We start from the raw sequence: 19,663 nt of genomic DNA on the forward strand, positions 1-19,663 counted from the left end.
ATAAATTATTAAACAGTAAAATCTTCTTCTGTAATTTGCTACCGTGGCTATTTGTTTGTCTGTCCAGGATTTTAAATCACCTGTAGCTCGCAAACCGTTTCACCTTTTGACTTGAAATCTGGTACACATATAGTACGTCACGTCTACTATCCGCTTTATGGGTGATGATTGTATTACTCTTTTTATCTTTATTTTATTTTATTGTAGAATCAACTCCTATCTGCGCACACCAGGGCGGCCGTGGGCGGATGCGTATGGTGTATTCACTCCATGTTATCGTGGATTGCGCTGTCACTGGTATTTTGATAAAAGAATTTGAACAACATATAAGAAGCGTATAAATTATTAAACAGTAAAACATTAACATTTAAGAAGTAAAGTTACATTAAGTACTACTGCAGTGCCTTCGGGTATACCTCATTTTTTGTTTGCCCATTACATGCTTAAATGTATACATTTTTTGGTGTACCTACCGGAGAACACGCGACATATAACCGAGCGTGGGAGAAGCATGGATTTTAAACACGCGTTGAGTTCATCTGCTGGTCTCCCTCGTGGAAAAACTGGTAATGTTTGACTAAAATCTACAGTGAGTAAAATGACATTACCTCCTATTTTTTTTTTTTACGATCTCTGAGATCTTGCTTTTTTCAGTTCAAGGCTTCATAAGCTCTTTTATGTTCTATGGTGTACTTATCCCAAACCATCATCTTTGAATGTTGCAAGACTTTCGCCTTGTATGTAGATCGGGGTAATTACATTCATTGCATTCCTAGTCTGAATCACAATCTGATTGTATGGGTGGTTACCTGGCACTGTATGGTTGCCACCCGTCCTTTAAAATACGGAATCGTGCCGCATTTGAGAATGAAATTGCGCGTCCCGTTTTGAATCAATATGGGACGGGATTTGTCCCGTATTTTTTTTATCATTTTTTTTAAAGCAGCGTCTCATGCAAATCAACGCACACGCATTTTATGAAGATGCCTCCTTTCCTACTTTTGATTGGGTAATACTTGATGTCATCGTTAGTTTGATTGGTCTTTTTAACTGTCCAGTGAGGAGGGCGGGTCTTTTAAGTAGAGTCTGCAAACTGTTGGCACTGAGGTGTGGCACCCGCTGCAGTATGCGTCCCTTATTTTTTTGTATTAAAAGTGGTAACCCTACCTGGCAGGTAACACTTATGTTTGGTCATGAAGTCGTCTAAAATCCGCCACGTGCCCTCTTTTAATTGCGAGAAGCAGATATATATAGCCAAATTCTCGCGCTTCGTTGCGGCGAAGTACTGCTTTTAATTTTTTAAGAAGAAAAGAAAACCTTTTTTAAACGGATCGAAAATATACCAATAACAATTTGTTAAGGATCTGTTTTTTTGTGAACCTCGCTTTTCACAGCTGTCGCGCTACGGCGTGTGTTTCGTTATTTGACAGTATGTAGATTGTGGTAATTACATTCATGGCATTCGTTTTCTGAATCACAATCTGACTGTATGGGTGGTTACCTGCCAGGTTACGCTTGTGGTTGGTCAGGAAGTCGCCTTACATCCGCCACGTGCCCTCTTTCTGTTCCCAGAAGCTGATCATAGAATGGTTTTAATAGTTTACTTTCAAATAATGCAAAGAGTATGCGACACGTGTTTCTCCCTAATTCTGGGCTCATCAGGCATACACACTCACTGCATCCCCTCTCGTGAATCGAATCTCTATCGTCAGCGCCAGAGTTGAAGCCCCTAACGTTGCGGTCAGCAAGTCGGCTAACATCCGCCATGTGCCGTCTTTCAGTTGCGAGAAGCAGATCATAGAATGGTTGAAACTGTTGCCCCTAACGTTGCGCCACGGCGTGTGGTTTGTTTATACCTCGTGTCTTCTCATTAAACTTTTATCTTGCGAATATGTTATTGCAATCTGCAGCGGGAGCGTTTCTATAAACTTAATTTAAACTTACGTTTTACACCGTGCTTTGTTTCCCTTATGAACATGCTTGTATGCTTCACTCGCTCCCTTCTCAATTGTTTAATGAATTTTTTGCTCTTCGCTGTTTGCGGCTGTTCCTTCATTTCTCCCTACTGCGTTCTTTTATCTCGCGAATATGTTATTGCAATCCTTAACGGGAGCGTTTCAATAAACTTAATTTAAACTTACGTTTTACACGGTGCTTTGTTTCCCTTATGAAGATACTTGTATGCTTCACTCGCTCCCTTCTCAATTGTTTAATGAATTTTTTGTTCTTCGCTGTTTGCGGCTCTTACTTCATTTCTCCCTACTGCATTCACAGTCTTTTCACGTGATTACGTGGGAGGCGTGATGATGTGACACTCAACTCCGCCTCCCACGGCCATCAAGCTGCCGTCCATTACAGTATATTGTCAAAAAAGAGGTTCCAGTTATGACCATTACGCGTTGAATTTCGAAATGAAACCTGCCTAACTTTTGTAAGTAAGCTATAAGGAATCAGCCTGCCAAATTTTAGCCTTCCACCTACACGGGAAGTTGGACAATTAGTGATGAGTGAGTCAGTCAGTCAGTCAGTCAGTCAGTCAGTCAGTCAGTCAGTCAGTCAGTCAGTGAGGGCTTTGCCTTTTATTAATTAGTATAGATTATATATTGCAATCTTTGAATCCTCTCCACTGTTAACTGCTAGTTAAAATTCACTTAAATAGCACTCACTAAATTCCTGCTCCGGCAATCACTGTAAATTCTTAACCTTAGAGGGCATAGTTAAAAATGTACTGTAGAAATCTGCACTAATACTCTGTGTGTCTAGGGCATCCTCAGTGTGATCATGGAGTACCTAATAATGTCATTGGTACACAATGCCACAAGCACAGACACATCCATCCATCCACTTTCTTACCTCACTTATCCAGGGCAGCACCACAGGGAAGCTGGAGCCTATCCCAGCAAGCATCAGGTGCAAAAGGGAACAGCAACACATATATACACACACTCACACACTCAAGGGCCAATTTAGCAACACCAATCCACTAAAACTGCATTTCTTGGACTGTAGGAGAGGTACAACGTCATTGTTGTTATTGTATACATTCCTCCTCGGGCAGACGTGGAGTCAGCGAGTGACATCATCCATTCCGCTGTTGCTAAGTTACAAACGCAGCACCCTGAGGCGCTTGTGCTAATCGCTGGAGACTTTAACCATGTGACGCTGGACAAAACATTGCCTGCATTCTCCCAGTATGTGGACTGTAACACCCGGGGAAATAAGACTATTGATTTACTGTATGCAAACGTTAAAGACGCATACAGCGCCACCCCGCTGCCTGCGCTTGGGAAAGGAGATCATAACATGGTTCAGCTTCAGCCTCACTATAAACCAAAAGTTAGAGTCCTACCTGTAACCACACGATCATTCAGGAAGTGGACCCCGGAGGCTGAGAATACTCTGAGAGAACTTTTTGGAACTACAGACTGGGATATCCTGCAGGGATCTCATAATGAGAACATTGAGGAAGTTGTTGACTGCACTACTGACTACATCAACTTCTGTATGGACATTGTAGTTCCAGTAAGAACAGTACGCTGCTATGCTAACAACAAGCCATGGATTACAAGTGACATCAAGGGCCTTTTGAATCAGAAGAAAAGGGCTTTTAAAGACGGTGATCAGCATGAGCTCAAGCGCGTGCAGAAGGAACTCCGAGTCCAACTCAGGGCGGCGAAGGAGCAGTACAGGAGAAAGCTGGAGCAGAAGTTGCAGAATAACAGCATGAAGGAAGTGTGGGATGGGATGAAGATCATCACTGGCTGCAGCTCGAAGCGGGGGTACCACCATTGAGAGAGACGTGAAGAGAGCAAACCAAATGAACAACTTCTTTAACAGGTTTGACCACCCTAACCCACTCTCACTCTCACCTCGGAGTACTGCACCCTCCACACATCCTTCTGCTGATACCAGCATTGGAAAAACATCCCCACCCATAATAACAACAGCGCAAGTGAGCAGAGAGCTGAGGAGACTTCGTGCCAGCAAAGCAGCGGGTCCAGATGGAGTATCGCCACGACTGCTGAAGGTCTGTGCATCGGAGCTGGGGGGTCCTCTACAGCGCATCTTCAACCTGAGCCTGGAACAGGGGAGAGTCCCGAGGCTTTGGAAAACATCTTGTATCACCCCAGTCCCAAAGGTATCACGTCCTAGTGAGCTGAATGACTTTCGGCCTGTTGCTCTGACATCACATGTGATGAAGACCATGGAGAGGCTGCTGCTTCACCACCTTAGGCCACAGGTTCAACACGCCCTTGACCCTCTGCAGTTTGCATATCAGGAGAAGGTGGGAGCGGAAGATGCCATCATCTATATGCTACACCGATCCCTCTCTCACTTGGACAGAGGCAGTGGTGCTGTAAGAATTATGTTTCTAGACTTCTCTAGCGCCTTCAACACAATCCAACCTCTGCTCCTTAGGGACAAGCTGACAGAGATGGGATTAGATTCATACCTAGTGGCATGGATCGTGGACTATCGTAAAGACAGACCTCAGTATGTGCGTCTTGGGAACTGCACGTCTGACATTGTGGTCAGCAACACAGGAGCGCCACAAGGGACTGTACTTTCTCCGGTCCTGTTCAGCCTATATACATCGGACTTCCAATACAACTCGGAGTCCTGCCATGTGCAAAAGTTCGCTGATGACACTGCTATCGTGGGCTGTATCAGGAATGGGCTGGAGGAGGAGTATAGGGACCTAATCAATGACTTTGTTAAATGGTCCGACTCAAACCACCTACACCTGAACACCAGCAAAACCAAGGAGCTGGTGGTGGATTTTAGGAGGCCCAGACCCCTCATAGACCCAGTGATCATCAAAGGTGACTGTGTGCAGATGGTGCAGACCTATAAATATCTGGGAGTGCAGCTGGATGATAAATTAGACTGGACTGCCAATACTGATGCGCTGTGCAAGAAAGGACAAAGCCGGTTATACTTCCTTAGAAGGCTGGCTTCCTTCAACATCTGCAATAAGATGCTGCAGATGTTCTATCAAACAGTTGTGGCGAGCGCCCTCTTCTACGCAGTGGTGTGCTGGGGAGGCAGCATTAAGAGGAAAGACGCCTCACGCCTGGACAAACTGGTGAGGAAGGCAGGCTCTATTGTTGGCATGGAGCTGGACAGTTTAACATCTGTGGCAGAGCGAAGGGCGCTCAGCAGGCTCCTATCAATTATGGAGAATCCACTGCATCCACTAAATAATGTCATCTCCAGACAGAAGAGCAGCTTTAGCGACAGACTGCTGTCACTGTCCTGCTCCACAGACAGATTGAGGAGATCGTTCCTCCCCCAAACTATGCGACTCTTTAATTCCACCGGGGGGGTAAACGTTAATATTTAACATTATACATAGTTATTGTCTGTTTTTTTCACCTGTATTATTATCATTCTTTAATTTAATATTATTTATTGTATCAGTATGCTGCTGCTGAAGAATGTGAATTTCCCATTGGGATTAATAAAGTATCTATCTATCTATCTATCTATCTATCTATCTATCTATCTATCTATCTATCTATCTATCTATCTATCTATCTATCTATCTATCTATCTATCTATCTATCTATCTATCTACAAATACTAAAAAAGAAAGAACAAAGACAAGACACCTACAAGCTGATCTAACTCTTCTAGGCTGTGCGTTTGGATCAGGGGAGATGGATGCCATCTTGAAATAAAAGTAAAACCAGAGGCAATAAATCCAGTGATCGTTCTGATAGCAATTTTTAGGTCAACTGAAGCATGTGACACTGCAGCAAAAATGTTAAGAAACGTTATACTTTACAGTTAATTACTGCTGTTATGATTTGCAGGCAAGTTAAAAAAGAAAATGTTAGTCACATTTTTTTAGCAATGAAAGGGGAACAAAAAGCCATGACAGAGCGTATTACTGACCTGGTAATTGTAAGCTAAAATTGCAGCCGTCTCTTGTTTTTCCAGATGCCTGCTTCACCTTCTAACTATAAACAGGAGTACAAAAGTAAAATGTACTAAGGAATACAAACAAAATGATTTGTGACATGCATTGGGAGAGATGGAAAAGACACTGCTCAGTTTTAAAAAATATAATTCGTTTTGTATTGTGCTTTTTTCTGAGTGCAGGTACAGAGCACTGTGAAAAATTCTCAGTTAAAAAATGCAAGTACAGATTATATAAATTACAAAATACAGAACTGATACACATATAAATGCAGATTTGTTAAACCACACAAAGAAAAAGGTAGAACTGATTAAACTCAAGTGGAAACCAACAATATCTGTCCATAAATGAATAGATGAACAACGGCCAGTTGACAACAGCAGAGATTAAAGAAAAGGTCAATAATAAAATTACTGCGCTGGAGACTTCATCCAACTGGCTGCCTACTCGTTCCTGGGATTTCTATAGTTGAGTCTATGGGGGCCGTCCAATCTGATGAGAGAATCTTTCCATCTGATGATTACAATGTTCCTTTATCCAAGATGATTTTTCCATATGCAGGAGAAAGGCCTGGCAGGAGTGATGAAGATGGTGCTGACTGGTGTGGCTGGCCATCTGATCGTCTCGCTAATCTATGTCTTATCTTTGATTTTTTGTATTAGTTTATCCCTAACGACCACTGTCCTACGATTGTGATTCTTTACTTAACATATTTTCTTGCTTGCTTTTCTCTCAATTTTCATCTCCTGTTGGGATATTATGTGGTCCTCCACCTTTGTTTTATTCATCTGCTGACTTCTTCACCTGGACGCCAGTGTTTACCTGTATCAGTGAGCTGAATGCCTCTCGGAGACGCAAACGCACCTGCCGCCAACGTGGAAGAAGAGCTGGTATTGCTGTTAAACAATGCAGATTCAAGTCCCAGAGCTTGGTTTCCCGATGCCTGCGAGTCGTCAATGACCCATCTTCTCCTGCATAGGAATCCATCCCTGATTCATGGGCACTGTACTCTGGATTTAATTTCTCCATTTCAAGGCAGCATCACTTCTCCTCAGTGTGTTCTCGGGGAGTAAACACTGCTAATCTTCACACGCTCACCTGTGCTCATCCCGCAGCGAGCTCTTCTACTTCTATCAAGGCTGCAGTCTTGAACGTGAGATCAGTGTCTAATAAAACTTTTATTCTGCAAGATTTTATTATCTCAAATAATCTGGATTTCTTTTTCATCACTGAGACCTGGATTGTAAATGGTGACTCTTCATGTTTTACTGACTTGGTACCATCAGGGTTTTCATTTTTAAACTCTCCTCAGCTGACTCATCGTGGTGGGGGCATTGCCACTGTTTTTAAAAGTATGTTCTTGTGTCAGAGCCTTACAAAGGGTCCATTTAGTAGCTTCGAACTGCAACTTTTCGAAGTGTGCAGCTCACCTTCTTTGTTATTTGCTGTGGTTTATAGACCTCCTGTAATTAATGATACTGTATATTCATTTCTGAATTCTCTGATCTCCTGACTGATATCACCCTCTCCCATGACAAAGAACTTATTGTTGGTGATTTTAACATTCACGTTTGTTGTCAATCAAAACCTTTGGTTAATGACTTTTTATCACTATTAGAATCATTTGATTTTATCCAGCATATTAATACGCCAACTCACTCTCTCGGTCACACCTTTGATCTCGTTCTTACACGTGATATTTCAGTTAATGATATTGATTTATGCGATGTTTCTTTTACTGATCACTTTTCTATAATGATGGATTTGAATATTACTGTAAATGTCCCTACTAGTAATTGTGCTTCATGCTGCTCTCGCTTTTTAAATTCTTCTATTATATCTGATTTTAAAACCATATTCTCTAGTCTTGATGTGCATGTCCAATATGATAGTATCGATGATTCTGTCTTAGAATTTAATTCTTCTTGTAAAACGGTATTAGACTCAATTGCTCCGCTCAAGACATGCTGTAATAAGAGAAGACCTGCTCCCTAGCTAAATGAAACTACGCAATTGCTGCGCTGCGCCTGTCGAACTGCGGAATGGCGTTGGAAAAAGCATGGTCTGATTGTTTCTAAACAGATTTTTAGGACTTCTCTATTCAAATTCCAGGTTGCAGTTAAGAAATCTAAACATGATTTCATCGCTGATTTAGTTTCCCGTCATTCTAAGAACCCCAGGGTCTTATTTAATTCAATTAATGTGGCCATTCACCCTCATTCTGTGATGGGATTAAATAGCACTGTTCTTTCATGTGAGCAGTTTCTTTCATTCTTTGTCAGTAAAATTGATAAAATTCACTGTGGTATTGTTCCAACTGACTATGAACTTCTACTGTTAATCATTGCATTGTATTCAAATGTTTTGATCCTGTCTCACTTTCACAGTTAAAAAGAACTATTTGCACCTTAAACCAGCCCCCAGTCCTCTGGATATTGTACCACCATGCCTCTTAGTGGAAGCCTTTGATGTTTTGGGCCCATCTTTACTAGCCATTATGAATGATTCTATTAATGTGGGGGTTGTGCCCTCATTTTTTAAACATGCTGCAGTGCATCCCTGTCTAAAAAAGGCAGAATTAGATCCTGGAGTTTTAGCCAATTTTCACCCGATTTCCCAATTGCCATTTCTGGGTAAAATATTAGAAAGAATTATTTATAATCAATTGGTTGATCATTTAACTCCAATAATTTATTTGAGATCTACCTATCTGGCTTTAGGCATTATCATGGTGTTGAGACGGCCCTCCTTAAAGTATTTAATGACATCTCTATTATTACTGACTCAGGTGGAGCTGCGGTCATTGTCCTCCTTGACCTGTCCACTGCCTTTGACACTATTGACCACAAGATATTGCTGTTGCGGCTTGAACATCTTGTTGGGCTTAAAGGGGCTGCTCTTAACTGGTTTAGGTCATATTTAACTGGTAGACACTTTTCAGTGACTTTAAATTCCTCTTTTTTGTCTACTGCTCCTCTTAAATGTGGTGTTCTTCAGGGATCCATTTTGGGTCCTATCTTATTCTCTATATACCTTCACCCTATTGGAGCTATTTTTAGGAAATTTAACATTTCTTTTCACTGCTATGCTGATGATACACAGGTTTATATTCTCATCTGTAACTCTGCAATAAATCAACTGCACAACTATCTTTCTGAACTAAGATCCTGGATGGCTAATAATTTTCTTGATCTGAATCAAAATTAAACAGAGGTGATTAAAGTGGGTCCATCAGCTAAAGCCCAAATTGGCTTTGGACTTCTTGGCTCTTTCTCTGTCTTTTGCAAACCTCAAGTCCACAATCTAGGTGTTATCTTTGACAGTAACCTCTCTTTTGAGAAACAAGTTAATTCTGTAGTCAAGAGTTGCTTTTTCCAGCTTCGTCTATTAGGTAAAATCAAGCCTTTTTTTATCTTCTAGGGATCTTGAGAAATCTACTCATGCTTTTATCTTTTCTCATCTTGATTACTGCAACTCGCTGTATTCTGAGATTAGCAAATCCCTGATACACAGGTTACAGTTGGTCCAGAATGCTGCCGCTCGCTTTCTGGTTGGGGCAAGAAAGTATGACTCTGTTTCTCCAATATTAGCTTCTTTACACTGGCTGCCTGTCAGTTTTCGAATTGATTTTAAAATCTTTTTGCTAGTTTTTAAATCTTTACATGGGCTTACTCCTGCCTAATTATCCAAATTATGTGTTTTACACCAGCCATCCAGAGTGCTTAGATCTTCTGGTCAGTTGTCTCTTGTTGTCCCTCATACCAAGTGTAAAACCAAGGGGGACAGGGCCTTTGCAGCTGCTGCTCCTCACCTGTGGAACTCTTTACCTCATTACATAAAGGTGTTGTCTAAATTGAACTGTTTAAAACAAGATTAAAGACTCATTTCTATTCACTTGCATTCCATGACCTTCAGTAATACTGATGGTTTCCTCATTGTGATTATGTAACATTACTTCTATTTATTATTTATTTTATTTATGTTCATTTATTTTATTTCTATTTATGTTATTCATGTTAATTGTATGTTTTTCTTCAATTGTATGTTTTTCTTTAATTCTATTATTGTAAAGCAATTTGGCCACAGCATTCTGATATTGTTTTAAATGTGCTATATAAATAAAGTTGACATTGACATTGACAGCGCTAAGTGCCACATCCAGATACTGAGAAGGAAAACAGAACAGAGGAGGGTTAGTAACAGTTTAAAAATATTGTGATACTTATATTTCTGCACAAATGATTAAATCACAATAACTAAGATTCTGGAAATTCTTTTAGTATAGTACATTTTAATATGAAGCAAAGAATGATGGGTGACACAACAACTCTGTATAAAGTATAATCTAATCCAGGGGCAATCAATGCCATGTTCCAGCCCAGTTGCTTAATTAGAAGACAATTGTTGCCAGTGTCAGATCTTATTTAATTTTAAGACTTGTTAGTGTTTTAATGTCAGGTCATTCTTATATCATTGTTTTTTTTTCCTTTCTAAGGATATCATCCAAATGTCGTGAAGACTAAAAGAAATGAGTTTTTTTCAGTCCTTCACTTTTTTCTCTTTAGCTTTATTTTAAGTATTTTATTAAACCAAATACTTCTCGATAAATGCACACAGGTATAAATGGAAACAAGCGAGACATAGAGCTTCTGGTTCCTTTGTCATTTGCATCTTATTGCTAATAAGTAGAAATTAAAAACAGCAAATTCAACTGTTTAAGACTAAATTAAGCAATTAAGGGTTCAAAATCTTAACAAGCAAGTTAACTAAAATGAAGCGGAAAAATTTCATTTGAGGAATACAGTGGAACCTCGGTTCATGAACGTCTCGGAACACGTACAAATAGGTTTACAACCAAAAAGTTCGCCAAACTTTTGCATCTGTTCACGACCACACACTCAGTATACGAACAAGCCAGTTTCCCTTTCGGTTTGTACGTGTTCAGTATCTCCCTGTGCATTTCCTGTGCAGCGAGCAAGAGAGAGAGAGTAAGAGAGCGCGACACACACGAGAGAGAGACACACACACACACAGGCGCGAGAGAGAAACACACACACACACACAGGCGTGCGAGAGAGAGAGACACACACACAGGCAGCACAAGAGAGACACACACACACACCGGCAGCGTGAGAGAGAGAGAGAGGCATACACACACAGGCAGCACGAGAGAGAGAGAGAGACACACACACAGGCAGCGCGAGAGAGAGAGATACACATACACAGGCAGCGTGAGAGAGAGCGACACACACACACACAGGCAGCGCGAGAGAGAGACACACAAACAGGCAGCGCGAGAGAGAGAGAAACACACACACACTGGCAGCGTGAGAAAGAGAGAGAGACATACACACACAGGCAGCGTGAGAGAGAGACACACACACACACACAGGCAGCGCAAGAGAGAGAGAGACACACACACAGGCAGCGTGAGAGAGAGAGACACATACATACACAGGCAGCGCGAGAGAGAGAGAAACACACAAACACAGGCAGCGCGAGAAAGAGAGAGACATACACACACAGGCAGCGTGAGAGAGAGAGAGAGACACACACACACACAGGCAGCGCAAGAGAGAGAGAGACACACACACAGGCAGTGTGAGAGAGAGAGACACATACACACACAGGCAGCGTGAGAGAGAGAGCTGGACGCATAAGGTAGGAAGGCAGTTAAAGAATGCACTGGGCTTGATTTTGTTTTCACTTCTGTTTACAGCGATCGGTTCATAGCGTGCATTGTTGCAATGTTACTTTTCTTGGTGGTTTATTAAATTACGGATTTTTTCAAATGTTCTTTTTTTTTTTCCCTGTGCTTAAAACTCATTAAAAAAAGTGTTTTTAGCCAGCGGTTGGTACCGCTATAGCACATTGCTCAACCAGTGCTGTGTATGTCTCTAGTCTTCTAAGCTGTCTCTGTGTTCAGCTGATATCTTTCCAAGCTGTTTTTTATTTTGTCTTCCAGGTTTCTGGTGTCATACTGTAGAATCTGGGTGACTCCTACAATCTATGATTATGGATAGAGCCAGCTATTAGAAATAATTACAATTATACTTTATGCATTCATAGATCACGTTACTAAGTCCATAAAATCTAAACTATGTTGACCAGGTCAGACGTTTTTAGGTCTTCTTTTATAATTTCCTGAAATATGATGTGTCTATCCCACATTATGTCACAGTCACACTAAGTGTCCATGTATGGGTCCAAGAAAAAAAAAGGGAAACTGCTAGTAAACAAAACAAACAGGAGCATCAGCACTGCAAAAAACAATAAATAAAATAATAATACTATATACTTTACATAAACCACTGACAATTGGCTGAAGACCCTGAGAGCTGACACATTGTGTCAGTTGTGCCACCATTCGGTAAATATGATTTCAAACGTATTCTCTGCATTGTTGGAACTGACAAACATTTAAGAACAAACTGTTTAAAGCATTTTTGCTGAATATTTGTGCTCATTTTTTGTGACCGACCATTTTTCATTTGGAAATTGAAGCAGGCGTGACAATGCTGCAAGGTAACATGATGATGAAACATAAACTGTTTCCACTGAATGTTGGTTCAAGGCATCAGAAATGTTCTTTCTTTCCAAAAAAAGACTTCTGAATAGAGTTGCTGTTGTCTTGCTGATGGCCTTGGAATTTCTGGGAATCATCCAGAGGGACCTTGAGGCTCTTACTAATGAAAGAGAAGACAGAATGACCTGGTTTGTTGCCAGGGTAAGTACTATTCTGTTTTCAGATCACACTTTGTCAAATGATTTTTTTTAAACTGCTAAATAATGTATATGGAATTAAAATTATAATAATACCCTTAGTGTTTTTTATTTACATAAGAGCTGCAAATGTTTCTTTTTTCAGGACACCATGCAGAGCTTAATATCCTTCTGAGGTAAGCAAACTGATTACAAAATAAATGTATTGACTGCTCAGTCCCATTATAGTGCTATTACATTTTGTAGCTATTTTCATACACCAAGCCTGATTACCATAGCTTGTGGCCTATCATCAGCATTACTAAAATTACTTTGAATTTTGATTGCAGCTTTTAATGTGTGATTAAAAACTGCCTGAGAGTGTTGATATATTTTAGTTACTGTCTTTGAAGCTTTCATAGTAACTGGGGTAAACTGATATGGTCGTTACTTTTTCCATAAAATCTTAATATATCATGGTGTAATACATCCACACAATAGGTTCCCATGATTGAATTTTTATTTGCAGTTTGCAATTTTTAAACCTCCAATTTTCATGGTGATGACTCAGTTTAAGCTTTTGTACGATGAACTTTCTTCGATATTTTTTGGTTCCTGACATCTGTAATCCTTTGGAAAACCCAATATTGCTAATATTAAAGAAAGAAATTATTAAAGAGTTTTAGACCTGTAGCCAGCTTTAAAATCTCATATTAAAAATGTCATTACATAGAGGAAGAATTTTTCTGAACTAAACCATCCAATTTTTTTCAACAAAAATAAATATGATCATTTTTTTTATTTAATATTGATTTATAAATGAAAAAAATGAGAGTGAAGATGTTTTACAGTATAAGTATCCAACCTTTTACTTTCTGGTCAGAACATTTACTCAGACTCCCCTGTCACTATAGGACTTACGAAAAGTGCACTGGCTAGTACTACTACCTTAAAGACATAAATATATTACTTCGGTCATTAAATGGCTGTCTGAAATGTATACATCTTATATGTTTTCTGTCTGTTTTTCTCAATGTACTCCACATTGCTAAATGTGTTAAGCTGGTACTGGTGTAAGTAAAGCAGAGATATCTGGCAGGGGTTCCTGCTTGATAGACTCCAGTGCTCTGCAACCATGTAATGGAAATAATAGGTTAAAATTATACGTGGATGGCTAGATAAAAAAAAAAAATTAATGGATTGCTATAATGCTCATTCACTCAAATATGCAACACTTTAAAAATATAAAGTACCAGCTGAAAGCACAACTACAAAAAATATGTACAAAGCTGCCCACTAGAGGGGGAAAACACCCCAAAATACACCAATTAGAAACCCAAAGGGCAAACAAGTCCCAATACAGAATCCCAAAAATTGTGATCAAGATGGAGCAGAGGTTCAAAAAAATCAGTAAGCACAATTCCAAAACAGAACCCAAGAGGTGTAATCAAAACAAAGCACAGAGTCTAAAATCCAGAAAACACAAAGCAAAGCAACAGCGCAAATAACTCACCAAACCACTCTCCACTCCCAGCATGTTCAGTGAACCACAAGGAATCATGGGGACACCCTCCATTAAATAGGGTGGAGGGCCATTCCTAGCGGTGATGGGCAGGTAGCCCTGCCCCTTGTGAGACCACATACAAAGCACAAGGAACATAACTATGGCCCTTCCCTCTTTCTGACACACACGCAGAAAAATATACATAATAAATAAAGTAAACAGCTGAAACATGACAGCTTTCCAATATTCGTAAATGTATTAGAAGTACTATAAGTGCTTTTCGGTATATAAAATTTGTGTTATTTTTTTAACCATTGGTTAATATTATTAGTTCACTTGAGTTGCTTACTCTTGAACATGCAACATACCATTGCACATAAGTAAAACATTCCTGCCATAGATCAATTCCTGCTTTTCCTACTGACTGACGTTGGCTTTTGTTGATGGTCATTGCAAAACAGAATTTTGCTGAAATGTATTCTTGTGAATTGAAATTGGTATTCTTTAGGAATAATGTACATTTTGAATGGATATTATTATCATTATTGGGTTTTTACAATTTTCATGTGTTTATGTTGCTCAGTCAAGTATTTCTTTCATGTTTTCCATAAGTTGTAAGTTCAAGCTTCTTCCTTTCTTTTACCATTCCTTTAGCCAGACAATAAAGTTCCTAACACTGAATCATAGTTTACTTTAACTTATTAAAAAGAGAAATTACATTTACAGGTCACACATTTATGTGGCTGATTCAATGAATGTTTAAGCATTGTATAACTACCGTATTTTTTGCACCATAAGACGCACTTTTTTTTCCCCAAAAGAAGGTTGGAAATGTCTATGCGTCTTATGGAGCGAATATTGCATCACAGACCATGATGTGTAATACCTGACAAAAGTCGACATCCAGGGGTAGAGGGCGACAAAACTCACTGTTACGTTACAGGCATTCCCTCTGTGCTTGGAGGAATGTTAGACTCATTGACTCGGCATCTAATCCTTGCGTGTGTGTGAGTTGCGAAATGTAAACAAAGGCAAGATGGCATCTACATCTCATGAGGGAGCGAAGCGAGTGCAGAAAACAAAAAAAAGCAGACAATGTTTTGCGCATTATCACTGAGTCGGACTCTGGACTCGACAGATTACCAGCCGCTGGACTACTTCAGGCTGTTCTTTCCTGAAGCTGCCTTTCAGCTACTGTCAGACGAGACAAACAGGTATGCAGAGCAATTTTTTGAATCGAGGGCTGTGCTTGCATCGCATTCTCATTTTTCAAACTGGAAACCCACAACAAAACACGAGATGAAGGGCTTTGTGGCATTACAAATATAGATGGGACTAGACTGGCGATATAACTTCAGGGAGCATTGGTCCAAACGTGCTTTGTCCCCTGGTGGCTTTGGACAGGTTATGTCGCGTGATGATAGGTACGTGATGCTGCAAAGTGATTGTGAGCAACTGAGCTTAATAAATTCTGACACTAGCGATGAGGAGTTCTTGGGGTTTCCATAAAACTAGAAGAGTGCTTGAACCTTAAAGTTTCTCCTTATTTGTTAATGACAGTGATGATGTTTCTTAATACCGCTGTTGAATTTACATGGTTGATATATTATTCTGCTATATTTTATTAAACATATTAGTGCACCATTTGGTTCAGAATATTTTTTTTCTTGTTTTCCTCCTCTAAACCTAGGTGCGTCTAATGGTCAGGTGCGTCTTATGGTGCAAAAAATACAGTATATACTATATACATATATAGTAAGAATGACACAAAACAAGTCATAACAGGTTGAGGAACTTTTGTGATCCCTGTATTCTGAGATGCAAAACAAAAAAAGCAATATGTTCTTTGGGTCTTTTCAGACTGGTGTTCAAGATGCAACTGAGGTGAGGTGAAGTAGGAGGTGGTTATATGGGTTCCAGGCAGGAAGAGGCAGGTCCAGGAGTGTTTATGACAGAAGTGATATCAGAGGTGGAACAAGTGTCCATCTTCCATCCTGCAGTGGGAGAAGAAAAGGCATTAAGTAACAGCATCAACCTCTAGTACGGAGGAGAACTGCCATCATCAGAGCCCTTTGGTTGTCTCCGAAACACACAGGTGTGACAATCTTAAATACCATTCTTACTGGATCAATTGAATAAAACTGTCTGGTCAACCCCTCACTCCCAGGCTACAAAGAATTTGTATGTTGTTTATACCACATCGTGAAGAATAAGAACAAGCCTGCAGAATTGAAAGTATGGGGAGTATCTTAAGCACTGATTTTACCCAAGACTGGCACTTCATCCCCTACTTGTCTCTCTCTCCCCCCACTTACACTCAAAGCATCAGAGTCTGGCATGTACTTGAGCTTTATAATGCACTTGCTACCCATGCTTTTCCATTTTTTAACCAGTCACATGCTTCAATTTCAATCTCCCCAGCTCTTTTATATGACCTGCATATAAAACTTGTCAGAATCTCCAAGGGGTATGAGATATGACATCCACTTATGACTTGAGGGAATCCTCAATGTGGAACTCTCACAAAACACCAAAAGGGATCTGTTATATGATCTGCAGTAATATGTATGGCAACTGTGTTTTGGATGCAACATTTTCACTTTTGCTTAGGGCAGCAAAAAAAATCTAGAGCCAACCCTGAACCAACATCAAAACAGTGGATGGTTCAAGAATTGAATCCAGGACCCTGAAGGTGTGAGCCATCACTGCTGACCACCTTGGCACCACAGTAAGCTAGGCTGTTAACATAATAAAAATATGTATGACAATTTCAGGTTTTCTGTTACATTATTCAATTAAACTAGTCACAATAGCTTTCAAATGGTGGACAGCAGGCTGGACTCAAATGCATTTTATCTGAAGTGTGTGGCATCAAAGTTCATTCTGCTGAACCTGTGTCTAAGTATGTCTTTTTGAAATACTTTGCCCCATTGCATTTTACTAACATTGACCTCAACTATGAAACTGTGTGCAGTGACATTGAATAAAATATTTCTTCCATGTGTGAAAAGAAAGCTTCAAAATCATACTAATGAGCACTAGCCTATCTTTATAATGACTAAAATTCTCAAATGAAAACAAAGGTACAGGAGAATGTATTTTAAAATAGATTGCAATGAAAACGAAGTTGGGTGCAACTTCATGACAACCCAGTAAAATTGCTAGTGTTAAATTAACACTTACTGTTTAAATGGAGACACATATTTCCAAATAATCACCTTTAAGACACACCTTAACACTGGCATTTATGCTGTGATGTGTACTGTTTGTGTGAATCAGTTTTAAGAACACATTTTTGTTCATTTTTATGGCAAGATATTACATTTTTATGTAGCTATCATAATGAAAAGTTCTTCTGTGCATTCTGATTCATTGTTATTTTATTCCTGTTTGATAAGTGACCCTGCTGACAGAGGTAATGCAGGGAGGAAAAGGTGGCACAAGACAGGTGCAGGGCCCAGCAAGCCACCAAGAAGAAAAGTAAAGCATGCACTGCCAGGAATGATGTGTGTTGCGCTGAGAGTTATTTGACATTTCAGGTGCCAATATTTTAACAAACAATTGACTTATCCATGATTACACACAGGTCTGGATTCTACCCTTGTGTTAATAGTAAAATATACCTACTAAGTTAAAAGATGAATCTCTATCTCTTCAATGAATCATGGTCACCAAAAGAAATCGTTATTTAATGGGTAAGATGGTCCTTTGGGAATTCTCTGTTCCTAAGTGGCCATGTGACTGCTTATTTATAACAAATCTAACGTGACTAGACACTTATAATGGTGAGGATGGAGACAATATCCTATTGGTAGATGAAGTGGAAAAAACAGAGGAGAGCTGAGAGGGAGAACATTTGTTTATGTTTAGGAAAAGGCACGCAGCCTCATCAGTGACAGATAAGAGCTCCAAGCATTTGTGTATATAAGCTTAACAAGGCTTTGGATTTTATCTGTTCATTTTGTATTCATTTACTTATTTGCCTTTTGTTGCTCTCTCTGTGTGCACACATGCTTCACACACACATTAATATTTATATTAAAAGAATAAGAAATGCTTTGACTTGTTATTGAAGAGTGTTCACTCATGCCAAACATGTGATCTTAGCTATCTGTTTCTCTGACATGAACCATGATTAATAAATGCTTGACTAATTGTATTTACAATATGTTAACACAGCATCAATATGCTGCATTAAACTATGTTCTCACTCCACTGTTAAATGGACTTTCTTGTGGATAAAGGTAAAGCTTTGCCGAGCACACTTTAAAGTACCCTGTCACCTTGAAAGGTGTGCTAAACAACAAAGAGTGATATTTATATCAATTGAAAATGTCACTCTACACTATTGCACGTTTAAATGGATATGACCTACAAAGAGAAGGGCAGAATCTACACTATTTGCTCTTTGTCTGACAATTGTTGAGATCCATTTTTCACAACCTACAGCGATTTGGCCATTTAGTCATACAAGTAGAATAATATTTTAAAAATATTGTTATATGAGATATGATTCCAGGCTTACACAGCATTGCTTGTGAGAGAAACATACTGATGAAAAGAATTGAATTCTGTGTGCTTACTGTACAGGATTTCCATAAGTAAATGTCAGTGATATTCCCTTTTTTATTTGTGTGACAAACACACTACCTTTTGTTTCATAAGATGAATTTGCCACTCTGATAAACTAAAATCATTTCTCCGTTTTGCTGTTTTGTGTCCAACTTATTTTTAGAGACACATAAATCAGTTACTTTCTAATTTTTCTTATTTGAAAGAGATGGTGTTTATGTAGTGCTGGAAAATAAAGGCTTAAATATAATACACTGAAAATAAAAAGCCTCAGACGTGATGTAACTCCTGCCAGGAGAACAAATGTAGCAGGGGAATGCATTTTTGCATTTGATTTATTTTAATAATAGACAGGAAATATTTAAATTACAGTTTGTTTAAGTGTGGGTAATATGCAGGCTTACTTATGTAAGCTTATTTATGGAATGGTGTTGCAGTGGTTAGCTCTACTGTCTCAAATATCCACCATCTTCATGTTTTTTTCTTCAGTGTTCCCAATATCCAGGTAAGTTTAATTTGTGATTCCAGATGCAAAATTGTGGTTTTAACTTTGTGAGTAGGCCCTGTGAATGACAGGCACCCTGTCTCACTTCTGATAGAGAATCGCAGGAATCATCGGTAGAGGGGTCCTTTCATCTGATTGGGTGGCCCAGCACTGACTCAGCTGTGGAATGGCCAATAAGGGGAGGCAGCTTGATGGCTGAGGTCTCCAGGACTCTAAACAAATACAAATCCTATTATATGATATCTGTCAGTTTTAAGAACACATTTTTGTTCATTTTTATGGCAAGATATGACATTTTTATGTAGCTGTCATAATGAAAAGTTTTTCTTTGCATTCTGATTCATTATTATTTCATTCCTGTTTGATAAGTGACCCTGCTGACAGCGGTAATGCAGGCAGGAAAAGGTGGCACAAGACAGGTGGCACAAGACAGGTGCTAGTGTTGAATTCTGCTCTG

Source organism: Erpetoichthys calabaricus, chromosome 12, assembly GCF_900747795.2.
Source record: "Erpetoichthys calabaricus chromosome 12, fErpCal1.3, whole genome shotgun sequence".
In the NCBI taxonomy this organism is placed as follows: Eukaryota; Metazoa; Chordata; class Cladistia; order Polypteriformes; family Polypteridae; genus Erpetoichthys; species Erpetoichthys calabaricus.